A 15,261-nucleotide genomic window follows, 5' to 3' on the forward strand; every position below is an offset into this window, starting at 1 on the left:
TAAAAACCTCAGTTTAGCATGTAAATCGTGCGTGACAGTCCAAATGTAAAAGTCTGCTATGCTCTGCATCACGGAAAGTGTTTCGCGTCCATAAAACGTCTGGCTGCACTAACTTTTCAGACCGGAAATTGACACCAAGTGACCATACCCACTCGGCTTCAGAGATATCTGGCTGCGCGAGTTCTACCATTCTGAAAGTAGCTGCTCAGGTGTGTGCCACGGTTGTCTGCTGCTATATCGTTTCGTTATTCTCATTTCGCTTGCTTTCTCTTTTATTTTTTGTTTGTTGTTTTATATTTTCTGCCTGAATTTACACAATATACTTATTAGGTCTACAACTTTGCTTCCACCGTTTGTAATAGATGGCACTGGTGGAAAGTAGTGGTGCAAGTCGTTCGTCGTAAGTGTCCTAGAGTAGGATTAGGCATTTGAGAACATAACGCCATCAAAGTATTATCGATTTTTGAGTGCATCATAAAGTTATTCTCGACTGAATACGTCAACTTATGAGTCCAATTCCCGTCAGTTGCTGGAGGTCTTAATTTTCTGCTTTGATATGAAGAAATCTGCGGCTGAGGCTCATAAAAAGCTGGGTAAGACCGATGATCAGACGCCTGTTAGTAACAGAACTTCGCATAAAATGGTTTCCATGCTTCAAGTATGGTGATTTTGACGCTGAAGACCGGCATGGTTGTGAAAGAGAGAAAGCTTTAGATGCTACTGCAACCTACGGGAACAATCACAGGAGATCGTTATCGAAAGCAGTTGATGTGTTTGAGCCGAGCACTGAAAGACAAACGGCCACACTACAGCGATAGACATGAAAAATGATTTTGAAGCATGACGGTCCACGACCCCATGTCGAAAATCCCGTCAAAACATACTTGGAAACGTTGAAATGGGAAGTTGTACCCCACCCGCTGTATTCTATAGATATTCCTCCCACTGACTGCCTCCTTTCTCGATCTATGACACACGACCTAGCTGACTAGCACTTGCGGTCATATGAACAAGTGCAAAATGGGATCGATTCATGGCTCCCCTCAAAAGATGCCCAGTTTATACACTGTGGGATTCGTATGCTGCCCTAAAGCTAGGAGAAAGCAGCGACCAACGACAGCCAATACTTTGAATCGTAAATTTTTTGTAAGTTTTTCTCAATAAAGTCTCGAACTTTGAGAGGAAACGGCGGAAGAAAAGTTGTAGACCTGGTATTTTTCATATAGGTTATGCTACTAAAGAGATGAATACAATAAGTTCAAAATGATGTAGTTTGCAGTAGTTATCTGGAGACGAAGAGGCTTGCACGAAATAGAGTAGCGTGGAGAGTTGCATCAAATCGGTCTTCGCACTGAAGACAACAACAACAACAACAACGACATTGTTATGGTGATGACTCTCACTGTTTAAATAGTCTGTTATTCCTTGCCCATTACGTTAGCTTTTTTAAAAAAGCGACATTTACCGTAATGTAAATACACGCTAGACGTAGAATACCTAAACTCTTAAACAGGGGTTTACAGAAGTTTCTAGGTTTGCATTCTTTATGATTCTAATGGCCTTTTTTTTATTCTAAAACACCCTTAGCTTCTGCCACATTATCTCAGAATATAACCCGATATTTAGCTGCGAAAGAAAGTAGGCATAATAGATACACGTTATTATTTTTCACATGACATCCGTATTTTAATTAACACTCAAGCTGATGCTATTTACATTTTCCATCACAGACTTAGTGATGGAGTTAATACGTATGCTCGATCAGACGGCTAGTCAAAGAGCAGGACCTCAGATCTACAGGAATATAACAAGCTATTAAAAGTGGTTTCATTTCTCACAAATTAGGAATCATTCTAAGTGGAGAACAGTTGCTTACATCCTAGATTTTTTTGTTAAAATCTCTTCTTTGTATTACTCTCTGTCGAGACTGTACTGTACTCTAACAATCTTCGTGTGGCAAAAGGAAACAACCAGAGCTATCAAAGGAATACTGAATAGGTGACTGAATCGTATAGGCCACCCTTCTCAGTATTTTACAGCATTAATTGTATTATCATTGACCGCTAAAAAGCTGCCTTATTCCAAAAGCAGCAGAAGTTTGGTTAGTCATTATCGCAAAGATGAGATGTACAAATACATGAACCTACATCTCGATAGCTTTAACTTCGCTGGTTTGAGAATGTCACTAAACTACCTGTATCAGTGATACAGACGCCTAGCAAAATATGACAGTTTCTCTGTCACACACCAAGCACTAACAAGAACTGTTTATGAAATTACTGTTTACAAAAACAGTTATACAAAATGAAAGTAATTTATGGACATAGATTAATGATTACATTTAAAATATCTGTATAAATGTATTTGACGTAATTCATAATGTGCCAGTTGCGTATGATATGGCTCAGTTGCATTAATTTTGTGAGGAAAGCTTCAGTACCGTAACACATTTCTCAGTATTTAATGCACGGAGATAATTTGACGATAACAATTGTTGAGTACTCTTTAATCCAGAGTCTACTTGTACAACGTGGTCACACACGTGTAACAAAATCTTTCTTTCTGTCGGGCGAAAGTTCTTAAGTAGGGTACCCCCCCCCCCCCTCCCCCCTCTGTGCACAGTATGGTGGCTTGAGTTGTATGTATGTAGATGCAGATTGCAGCGATTGCAGCTACAAACAGGCATTTGAATTCATAAAACAAATATCAATATAGTTGTATGTTCTTCAGCAGAGGTTGAGATAGTGCTGAATCTAACACCTCTTGAACTTATGAAACATATCAGTCACTTAAAATTCTTCGTTTATAAATCAGTTAATGAAATTATTACGACTGAAGCAAACCACTTTCAAATAGAGTGTCTAGACTTGGGGTATTAATCACTTAAGGTCCCCTGTCAACGTCGATGTGATGCATTACGTATTCAAAGTACTTCTCAGTAAAATCAGGCGGCAGCTGCGTAGATCGGCAGCTGTCGCCGCCGGCGCCACTGTCGCACCACCTGCGCACTGCCACTCTTGTTTGTAAACACGCAGGCGATCGTCGGCCAGCGACGCTACTCAAAGCCCTTACCGCTCCAAACAGTAATTACCTGTGCGGGTGAATGACACTCTAGTCCACACCTAGCGTCACTCCAGTCGCTCATCTGCGCTTCAATGCCTCCCGACGCTTTCCGTGTTTTTGGCACGTCAGCAAACCAAAGAGTCAAGGAGATTCTTTGTTTTCCACGAAATGTATTCGCAGTCCCGGATATGAACAACCATTAGCAGTACAACAGAATGACGACAGTGAAAATTTGTGCCGGACCGGGACTCGAACCCTGATTTCCCAATTGTCGCGATCGGTCCCCTTACCGTTAGGCTATCCGAGCACATCTCTGGGCCTGACCTAAACTTCCACATGTGGTCACCCATGAATCTACAACCTGCACTTGCACATCGATAAGGTATATTCCCGTACATGGGAGACATTTTAATTGAAAATCCCTTGTCTGCTGTCGGCGGAGAAACACGATATAGGAGTGTATGTGTTGTTCGTTAAGTACGGTACAATCGCATTCTTTGTTTCAGTTCTCGTTTGTTACTGCAACTTATGTAGTACTCGGAGCGTTTCCATATTACATTCAATGGCCAAATCACCTTTACAACCGTGCAAACGTAATGTGAAGGACCGAAAGCGTGTTCTCTCAAGACTTCGGCATTTTCCTTTTCCGAAAATATTCAAGACGTTATGATGATGTCAGTTAGCATTATTCGTCTACTATTGCGAGCCGTCGAATTTTGTTAGGTATCATTAGATACAAGCTCCGCCGTAGTGACCAAAAGCGGCACTACTAATCACAGAACCTGATGAATAAGTAAGTGCACTAGCCATGTGAAGGGCGTCAATGTCAAATGTAATCTGTCTCTAATATTTGGCAAGAAGCTAAAAATCCATGCGCCACTTTCAGGTGGATACCATCCTCTCACAGTGCTCAAGAATCAGGTTTACACTTCCACCCGTTTAAACATATGCGGTTATTAACCACTCAACTATGCGTATTTCTATTTCCACTCTCCTTGACGAATTATTAAGTCAGGAGAAAATAGCCCCATTATGTCCAACAAAGTGTGTATTGTCCCACAATCATCAATATACTCCAGTATAATACACACATCAAAAAAAGTTGTCATCACGCTGGCCCCAAGAACTCCTGAAGATACACGTTCACTGTGGATGTTGTATCACAGACACAGTCCCTTCGACTGTTCAGAGATGTCACTAAATCCACCAAAAGATGTAAACAACCACGCATGAGCAGCGCCTATTAGATGGTGGGGATCCGACAGCCAATTGGTTCCAGTCAGGAAGGAGGTACACGGCTCGGGTTGTCTGTAGTTAACCATGCCTAGACGGTCAATACCACGGTTCGATCGCGTCCATATTGTTACTTTGTGCCAGGAAGAACTCTCAACAAGGGAAGTGTCCAGGCGTCTAGCAGTGTACCAAATCGATGTTCTTCGGACATAGAGAAGATACAGAGAGACAGGAACTGTCAGTAACATGCCACGCTCAGGCAGCCCAAGGGCTACTACTGGAGTGGATGACCGCTACCTACGGATTATGACTCGGAGGAACCCTGAAAGCAACGCCATCATGTTGAATAATGCTTTTCGTGCAGCCACAGGAGGTCGTGTTACGATTCAAACTGTGCGCAATAGGCTGCATCATGCGCAACTTCACTTTCGACGTCCACGGTGAAGTCCATCTTTGGAACTACGACACCATGCAGCGCGGTACAGATGGGCCCAGCAACATGCCGAACTGACCGCTCAGGATTGGCATACTGTGCGCAATAGGCTGCATGATGCGCAACTTCACTTTCGACGTCCACGGTGAAGTCCATCTTCGGAACTACGACACCATGCAGCGCGGTACAGATGGGCCCAGCAACATCCCGAACTGACCGCTCAGGATTGGCATCACATTCTCTTCACTGGTGAGTGTCGCATATGCCTTCAACCAGACAATCGTCGGAGACATGTTTGGAGGCAACCCGGTCAGACTGAACGCCTTAGACACAGTGTCCAGCGAGTGCACAAGGCGGAGGTTCCCTGTTGTTTCGGGGTGGGATTATGTGGGGCCGACGTATGCCGCTGGTATTCATGGATGGCCCTATAACGGCTGTACGATGCGTGAATGCCATCTTCACACCGATAGTGCAATCATATCGGCAGCTTACTGGTGAGGCATGCGTCTTCATGGACGACAATTCGCGCCCCCATCGTGCTCATCTCGTGAATGACTTCCTTCTGTATGGTTATATCCCTTACTGCTTTACGTCGAAACTCTGGTGTCCATTTTTCACGATATTTGACATATCTGCTTTTAAAACCTTCACCTGCCAAGTATTGGACACTTAAGTTCGTCAATGAAAGTCAAAAAAAGTGTTAGACATGGAAAGCTTCAACTATTAGCTGATAGCACTTTAACTGCTCTTCCAGGCTTACATTTAGTCTGTGGTGGGACTACCTCTGTACCGATAGTTCTGACATCCACGTTCAGTATGTCTCACTAGTACTTTTGTGAAACTTCTCACAGCAGACATATACGTATATCATAACGATGAAATCGTCTTTGTTTTTAAATATTTCTAATGTGAAAAACGAACATGGCTCACCAAGTGACAAGGACACATGTATTGTATTTACTGCAGCACTGAATTTGTACTGTAAGTACCGGGTGGTTAGAATTAAAGTGCATCTATTCACGGAGATCCAGTGTGGGTTGTAATTGTCGTATGTCAACGAAATTTGGTAGATATGCTTATGCGTTAATGCGGAACCGACTTGTGCAGTAAAAATATTGTTCCAATTGTGGCCACCAGGTGCAAGTCTGGCACTGTACACTTTTTGTAAGACGGTATGACATCCACGCTGTTATTTGACAAGCCATAACGTGGTTGAACAGTATGGCTATTGAGAAAAGAGACCTTGCACTGTTAGTGAAACTGTTTTATGTAACGGCAGTAATTACAGTACTGCATTGAGACAGTATTGCCGACTTAAAGATATGTAAAGATATGAGGAGAGGCCCGACGTCATTAAGTGGTTTAAAGAGGGTGATAATAAAATTCGTAAACAGGGGCGAGCTTGGTGCTGTACCTGGAAGAGGTAAGGGTCGTATCCCGGTGTTAGTTATTGACGGGGCTGCTGTTGCTCTAACTGACCATGCAGCAAGTGCTCCAGGTAGTGCCACCGCTCGCGCAATGTAACACACATACATACATACATTAATCCTTGTACCATAGATCATGAATACGAGATTTCGTAATGATGTGGAACGTGTCACTTTAACATAAGTTTTCCTTACACAAAATAATTAATTAATTTTTTTACTGTTTCTACTTTATATCTGAGAACTCATCTATTGAGTAGAAGGAGCTCTCATTCAGAAATCATTTTAATTTGCTTTTAAATGTTGGTTGGCTATCTGTCAGACTTTTAATACTATTTGGCAAATGACCAAAAATTTTTGTGGTAGCATAATTCACCCCTTTTTGTGCCAAAGTGAGATTTAATCCAGAATGGTGAAAATAATCCTTTCTTGTAGCGTTGTACCTATGCACTTCGCTGTTATATTTGTATTGGGATGGGTTATTAGTGACAAATTTTGTAACTGATTCAAATGGTTCAAATGGCTCTGAGCACTATGGGACTCAACATCTTAGGTCATAAGTCCCCTAGAACTTAGAACTACTTAAACCTAACTAACCTAAAGACATCCCACACACCCATGCCCGAGGCAGGATTCGAACCTGCGACCATAGCAGTCCCGCGGTTCCGGACTGCAGCGCCAGAACCGCTAGACCACTGCGGCCGGCTTTTGTAACTGAATATATGTACTGCGAATCTACTGTGTATATCCCGAGTTCCTAAAATAAATGTCTGCAAGGTAATCTTGGATGGCTGTTATTCTGATTACACGCTTTTGTGCAATGAATACTTTGTTTTATTGAGGAATTGCCCCAAAATATGATGACTTATGAAAGCAGTGAATGAAAGTAGGAATAGTAGGCTAATTTACTGATATGTTTATCACCAAAATTTGCAATAACCCTAATAGCATAAGTAGCTGAACTCAACCGTTACAGCAGATCATCGATGTGTTTCTTACAATTCAATTTTTCATTAATGCACACACCCAGAAATTTTGAGTATTCTGCCTTAGCAACAGACTCCGTTCATAGTCTATATTTATCAATGGTGTTATGCCATTTACTGTACCGAATTGTATTAACTGTGTTTTGTCAAAAATTAGTGAGAGTCCATTTGTAGAGAACCAGTTAATAATTTTCTGGAAGACATTACTTACAATTTCCTCAGCTGATTCTTGCTTGTTGGGTGTGATTACTATACTTGTATCATCAGCAAAAACAACTAGCATTTCATCTTCATGAATATAGAGTGGCAAGTCGTTAATATATATTAAGAACAATAAGGGACCCAAGACTGAACCATGTGGGACACCATTCTTGATACCTCCCCAGTTAGAGGATTCTGCTGATTTTTACAGACAATCTGTACTGTTATTTTCAACCTTCTGTATTCTTCCAGTTAAGTATGAATTAAACCATCTGTTCACTGTCCCACTCATACCACAATACTTAAGCTTATCTAGAAGAATTTCATGATTCACACAATCAAAAGCCTTTGAGAGATCACCAAATATCCCAATGGGTGGTGTTCGGTTATTCCAACGTGAATTGTCCATCGCATAGTCAACAGTACGCGAAATTTTGAGGTCTATTTTACACTGATAGCCATACAAGATCAAGATGGCGCAGCAACAGAAACCTCGTGATCCGTAGCAACGTTCTGAATTTGGTCTTCGGTTTCTGGCACACACCGAAGTTGATGACCTTTGGCTGGGCAACATTCTGTGGAGTAGCGAGGCAAATTTTTCACTGCAGGGTGAAGTGAATACATAGAACTGCCAAATTTTTTGTACTGTCAAACCACGTATTGTGCACGAACACCCCCTGCACTAACGGTGTGTGACTGCGTGGTGTAGATTCAAAAGCAGCTTTATTCTGTCTGAAGAGAATACGCCCTGAGGTGTACCGTGGTGTCTGAACGTTATCGACACCTCCTTATACAGCACGTGATCCCTGCTTTGGAAAACGACAACGGTGTAGAAATCACTCCGGGAGTTCTCTCGCAAGATGGAGCAACATCTCAGGTCGCTTTCCCAGTGAAAGATCTGCTTAATGCAACCTAAAAACGTGTTATCTCCAGAGGATTTTTTTTAGATACATTGGCCTTCACGATTACCTAATTTGAATCTGTGTGTCTTTTGGCTCCGGGAGTATTTACAAGAACGCTTTTACCGGGGACACGTTCGTTCTCTACCTGATCTGAATGTCAGTATATGTCAGTATACAGGAACACATTGCTCGGATTCCCCGGGACTGATGCGAGCAATTGTTGATCATGTCGTTTTATCGATACAGCACATCGTCGACGTCTCCGGTACTCTTATCAAACAAGTTGTGTAAGCAGCGCTTAATAATAAAATCAATATAATGCGTTTCTCACTTCTTTGACCTATTCTGCCCACTTCCCATTTCTAGTCCATTACATATCGCAGCATTTCTATACGTCTTTCTTGCATTCACAGCGCCAGATTCGCATCTTGTTGCCGAAATTGGAACTAAGTTTTTCCAGCGAAAATCGGTTCCCCATTAACGAATTAGAATATCTAGCAAGTTTCGCTGCCACACGATAATTACAGCCAACACTGGACCTGCATGAGTAGCTGCACTTCTATGAGAACCACCCGGTTTCTAGAGAGTGTTGAAGTTAACGTCTCCCCCTGTTTTCCAACACACAAAATTTTAAATTTCGATTGCGGGTATATACTTCTACTCCGCGATGTGATTCTTCTTCGAAATATTTCCCCACATGAAATATAACTAACTCTTCCAACGTTTGGGGGACTAGGTGAAGTCTTTGTAAAAAATGTTTGTTTTGACTACTTAGTAGCGACAGCAATAGAAGTTACAACATGTCTGGCAGTTTTAGAAATAAATGAAGTGTAAGTTCGAACTGCCATACCGTCCTGGCCACATTTCTCTTTAGTTAATGGAAATGCCGTGTGGCGAGGGCCTCCCGTCGGGTAGACCGTTCGCCTGGTGCAAGTCTTTTGAGTTGACGCAACTTCGGTGACTTATGTGTCTATGGGGATGAAATGATGATGATAAGGACAATACAACACCCAGACCCTGACTGGAGAAAATCTCCGACCCAACCGAGAACTGAACCCGGGCCGTTAGGTATGAAATTCCGTCGCGCGGACCACTCAGCTACCAGGGACAGACATTGCTCTTTAGTGATGTGGACTGAAGTACTGATATGTACTATTGTGACAGGGTGGACATGACGGCTCTTATTTTTGTCGCTGGTTACACGATTTAAACAAATTCCAAAGAGAATCCTACTGCCGATTCGCTGTACTCCAACCAGTGACTAGAGATTTTGCTAGATTTCATACAGGAAGAAATATTGCCGAAGGTTCACTGAAGGAAAAAAATTCCCAACACCAAGAAATAATTACTGTAGGGTAATGAAATTTCGGTAATACACTTGACTAGGTAACATATATAAGTGATTAATGTTGAAAGACCACATGTTAATACAGAAGCGAGAAAAGTCTTTGCAAATGTGAAGTGCTGGTACATTAATAACTGGTGTAGCCGCCAGAATGTTGACTGCAAGCATTCAAACGTGTTCAATTGTTCAGTTGTGTGTGATGTTTCTAATGGCTCTGAGCACTATGGGACATAACATCTGAGGTCATCAGTCCCCTAGAACTTAGAAGTACTTAAACCTAACTGACCCGCGGCCGTGTGACCTTGACGTGGTTATGAGGCTTCTCTGCTCTGGGGGCACAGTAGGTCATACTGGATAGGTCAACCGCACCAGGCAGGTACTGTAGGGAAACCAGACTAACATTCCACAACTCATGCAACATGGCTCGAAAGACAATAAAAAAGCCTATACCGGATCAGTCGTCGCCTGAGTCAACAAAACTCTACATCTACAAAGCTATGGCGCTATAATGTCGAAGTTATGGTAGATTAAAAGTTGGCAACCAGAGTGGAAAATGCTGGATGTTAAGTCCCATAGTGCTCAGAGCCATTTGAACTATTTGAAAAATGCTGTTATCATAACATAAAAAATCGTGAATATGTCCTGGGGAGAGTTAGGGATGTAAAAGAACGGAACTGGCTTTTCGACTTATCTGCCAACTTTAAAGACATTTAAATCAAAACATCTTGACACATTCGCACTTTTTTACAAGTTAACCCTACTCCCCACCACAGTGAATCCCTTTAGACGTACATGTATTTAAATATATGGTTGGTGGAAGGGGCATGTGTGTAAGAACAAATAGACACAAATTTATGTGCTTCTGAGACTGGAACGCGTGTCTACAATAGGACGTATCCAAGAGCGGGTGTTCATCTGTAATAGGCAGTATCCCAAAGCGGGGATGCGTGCTTATTAAACTTTAATGACACGTTGTGTCATTAGTGTACGACACCCCAAATGCCATGTTGGATGAGATGATGGCACATGTCATGTTATACGACATGACATCATCATGCATTACAATATTTTACTTGACATGATGTATTACCTTGCTAACAAGTAAAGTGCGAATATATATATATATTTTATATATATATATATAAGATATTTTCATTTAAATACCTTTGAAGCTGCCAGATAAGTCGAAAATCCCTTCTTTTAGATCCCTAACTCGGCCCAGGACATATTCGTTTTGAGCCCCCCCCCCCCCGGAGGTTCGAATCCTCCTTCGGGCTAAGTTAGTTTCTGTTAGTTTCAGTTTGGTCCTTAAGAATTCACAAACATATTCTGTTTTTTTTCTTTTGTACTATGATAGGAGCATTTTTCGTTCTGGTACTAAATTAGTCGAATATGGGACTAGTAATCTTCAGTAAGAGGCGACAAACAATACTGTCATGACACACGAGATGTGTTCAGCAGGCCGTCGAAAATCACACACCAGTTACAAGTAAATTGCTGCGTCCAGCTTTGCGTGGCAGTGCAGCGGAAATGAAAACAATATAGCGTCGTGATTAATTTCGATTTTCATTTCGTTTTACTTTATATTCCTTTTCGACAAGCGCTAAAGGGGAAAATACTGCGCCAGTATTCCTTTTCGACAAGCGCTAAAGGGAAAAATACTGTGCCAGTATTCCACTTTATCAGCTACTCTGAAGGGAAGGAGCATCACCACTTCAAGCTGACAGGTAATTACATTTTAACAGTCATAAAAATATTGTCGAAAGATTACCTTCACACGTTGTATTTTCTTGATGATGCTGTGAAAAGCGGCTATCAACTCTCCTCCACCACCGATGCTCAAACTTTTCAATTGGATTACTTTCAAGTACGGCATAAACGAGATTTTAACTAACGATGAACGTCAGTTTGTTTTCCGACTAATCCACACGCTGTAATCACGAGCTGTGCCACTCACTTGTCTAATTAACAACGAGAAACTTCCAGCCGACAACAAGAGTAGCTAATCTGTTAGCATAAAATTCAGTTATTGAAACGCTTTCTTATCTAATAACCGCATCGTCCACAGGTCGTTAAACCTTAATCATTTTTTGTAATACCGGTCACTAACTACAATTATCTAGTAAACAAGCTGACTGCTTTATTTGTAGATCTTTGAGGCATTTTTAATGTGAAGCTCAATTGTCTGCTTGTTCTACATATAAATAATACATTAAAACACAGAATTTACACATTTTGTTCCAGCTGTTCCATTGCGCAGGCCAGTTCTTTATGAAAACCTAATGTCAACTTTAATCCAGCATTGATTGTTAGTGAAGCGAAAATTACTTAAATGACATGGACCATCAATACAGCTTTTAATAATGAAAGAAAAAAGTGGCAATCCTAAGCCACCATTCCGATGACTGAAAAAAGTACTGTAACGTGATACGTCTGAGTAATTTGTTCGAACAGATGCAGTGCCAACAGTATTTAACAATGAAATTAGAGACAGATAGATGAATGAGCTGAAACTAAGTTTAGGCTTTCATTCCAAGCACTGACCTGTTCTACAAACATTTACTACCTTCAGTAAAATGCTCTTTGTGTCAATTATCTTCCTATTTCTTGTAAGAAAATGCAAGATATGCTACCATGCACAAACGTAAACGAAGAAGCTAATTATGAGAAAAGCTTAAAAAAACTAGGTCGCTAAAGGCTTTCTGCTCAGTACTCTTTTTAAGGGTTCCGTTCGCTGCAAAAATTACCCTGAGAATACACTAGGTTGCGAATTTTTTTATAGACGCTGTATTAAACGAAAGATTGAAATCGCACCAGAGAAGGTAACCAAACTAGAGTCACGATGTGACACAGAACCAATATGTAAAACAAAGTTTCTCACTCTGCAGAAAATGTCATACCTTCTCATCTCACATCTCCCACTCTGTACGTGACAGGAGAAGGCTGAAAACACGTTTCCACTTTGGATTTGTAGCTGTGTTTATGTTTTTCTATTAATGACGACAAATACGACATCTACGTGAAGTATCAAAATTGCTGTTGCATAATGTACACCTGAATGTCTACGACTTGTAAAATATTGTTACTTTTTACTTATCTAGGAAACAAAATTTTCGAGTCATTTCAGGTATATGAATGTAGTCTTACTGAACGTGGCGAAATCTGTAACTACAATTCAGAAAACCTCACCTTACCCAAGGTGTGCGCAGCAACGCATTTCTATACACGGTATTCTGTTTGGTACAGAATGAAACAATGTACTCTTTCTACTGAGAATAAATATTTAGGTACAAATCCTAGGTAGGTAAAGATATCTTTGTAACGCATTAGTATTAAAACACTGCTCTTAGTTGTAAGGTAGACGTGCCACCGAGTAGTACCTTCTCGATGCTGTAGTTTGGAGGGGACATAAAACAAGTCAAAATTTATTAGTGGGCCCTTCTTCCATTATTCACTCCCATAATGCAAAAATGTTTAGATCAAGTCGCTGGGCTTACAATTCGGGGTACGACTCCCGTGAAACAAATATGCAAGTCGCTTACAACGAAACTTCTATACATAAACATTTTCTCGAACTCATTCATTTCTCCATTCAGATTATCGTTTTCTCAACATAGCTTTTAAATACTACTTCCATATTCCGTCTGAACCTAATACTGATTATTCCTGATCCTTTTACTGAATAGGCGTAAACTGCCATATAATACAGAAACAATTACTTCAGATCAAGGCAGAAAAATCTGAGTACTTGTCTTGCAGATTATTTGAACTTTCGTTACCATTTCATGCTAATTTAGAACACAGTTATATATGTTTGGTAACAACAGTGTTTTTGAATAGATAAGAATATTTAATAAATTCCCTTTAATTTACCTTCTTGTCCTTCTAAAATATGTACTCAGAGTAAATTGAGGGAACAATGAAGCTTTGCATGATTGATATTTCAATTTTTGATAGCACAGAAAACATTGTGAATTAAAGGACTACGGTACAACTTCTAGTTAAGAAATAACGTTTACAATTTGCTGATGCGTATACACAGAGTAAAGAAGGGTAAATACACATGAAATACATATAAAGCACGATCTCTTCAGCGCGACCCAGTAAAGTATGCTACTAGAGCTCCGCGTGCAATATTTGTATTGCACACGTACCTGACTGTATGCTGTAGTTTCCGAGTCCTTTAACAACAAAAGTAAGTTGTAATTTATTTCTCGTTGTTTTACATCTACAGCTACAGCTAACGAGTCGACGCACTGTGTGCGACCAAGTGTTCGTGACGCTTCCTCTCTCCTACGCCACACCCCGTCTCCTCCCTGACCTGTTCAATGCCGTCGTGAAAACTAGAAAACTATCTTTCATATCATTATCCTTTCAGCGGCGCGTTTTTTCTCTGACCCTCTACCGCAAATGAAAAATTTCCCTCATAGTTAGGTAAGAGGAAATGAAATTTGCGAGAAACCGAAGGCATTATTCATACTGAAATCTAGCTAGCAAACATCTCATTTTTGTTATTGAAATGTTAGCTGCAAAGTTTCTTAAAAACAGTATTTCGATTTTCTCATTTTTACTCCTACTGCTTTCCTATAAACCGAAAATTATTGTAATTACTTGCATGATCGAACCTTTACACCATTCAGAACCTAAGGAATTCGTCCCAGATACGGAGAAGAGAAGTTAGCTGCAGACCATGATCTTCCAACCGACGTCCTTATTGTTTATAGAACTAGAAAATCTGGAGGACAAAGTGATAATAAAGCTTTTTTTTTTTCAAACATAATTGCGGAAAATCTAGCAGGCAGTGGGGAAAAATGTAGCTGATGCTACTCACCCCAAGATCTAGCGAGCAAGTGTTAGCGCGAGTTGCGATGCGGGTGCGTCGCCGCCGTGTTAGGAGGAGGCGGCAGTAGGAGGAGGCGGCAGCTCGTCTCTGGCTGTGGCAGCGGGCAGTCGCACAGTAGTCGAGCAGGCGCGACGCGCCGCCCTTATATAGGCGACGCCTGGGGGCGCATGCGCACTGAGCTCCTGATCCGGTGCTCGGGAGGGGGCCTCATTGTTTTGGATCGTAGGACAACACCGGTCATCCAAGGGCAGGTAGGTAGCGGTTTAGGTGGGAACAGAAAAGGAGGTGCTCTTCAAATGCGGAGCCTTTCGCTTTGTTACGGTACGTTAAACGAAGAATCGTACAAACATTCAGGCTAGGTTATCAGGGATTTTCTTTAACTCACCACCCTTCTGAACGGTTTGATTCCGCCCTCCAGCTTTTTCTGTCTCTCTTACTAATATTTATACCTCCATATACTTATTATTTCAAGAATTTCGAAATATAGTTAACAAATCCTAACCATTTTCTGCTCCTGTACATTTTCCAGAATTTTATCCATTTTTTCCCATGCAGTACTGAGTTAACTGTTACTGGTAGCAGCATGAACATTACCCTAACCTGCCCTCTCATTTCATCGTGCTTTCTGTATTCTTTCTTCACTTATCTTTTTAGCACACCTTATTTAGAACTTTACTTTTCTATTTTCTTATTTGAATCTTTCAATAGTTTTACATTTTACAGTCTTTCTGTTTCTTTTCATATGACGCCCTATCGCCTGCGTTTACCTTTCAGAGAGAACGGCGCTTCACAAACACACCTTCAAAAATTTTCTCCATAGTCCACGGT

General features: G+C 41.0%; 1 protein-coding gene across 1 annotated transcript in view; it reads right to left on the reverse strand.

Annotated features, from left to right (window-relative positions):
• The window catches only part of LOC126089510 (GTP-binding protein Rhes-like), a 463,392-nt gene extending 448,858 nt beyond the window's left edge, over positions 1-14,534 (reverse strand). Inside the window, exon 1 of the mRNA XM_049906915.1 lies at positions 14,422-14,534. The gene's annotated coding sequence lies outside the window, so the exon portion shown is untranslated. The remainder of the gene's footprint in view (positions 1-14,421) is intronic.
• Between the last annotated feature and the right edge of the window lie 727 nt (positions 14,535-15,261).

This window comes from Schistocerca cancellata, chromosome 1, assembly GCF_023864275.1.
Source record: "Schistocerca cancellata isolate TAMUIC-IGC-003103 chromosome 1, iqSchCanc2.1, whole genome shotgun sequence".
NCBI lineage: Eukaryota > Metazoa > Arthropoda > Insecta > Orthoptera > Acrididae > Schistocerca > Schistocerca cancellata.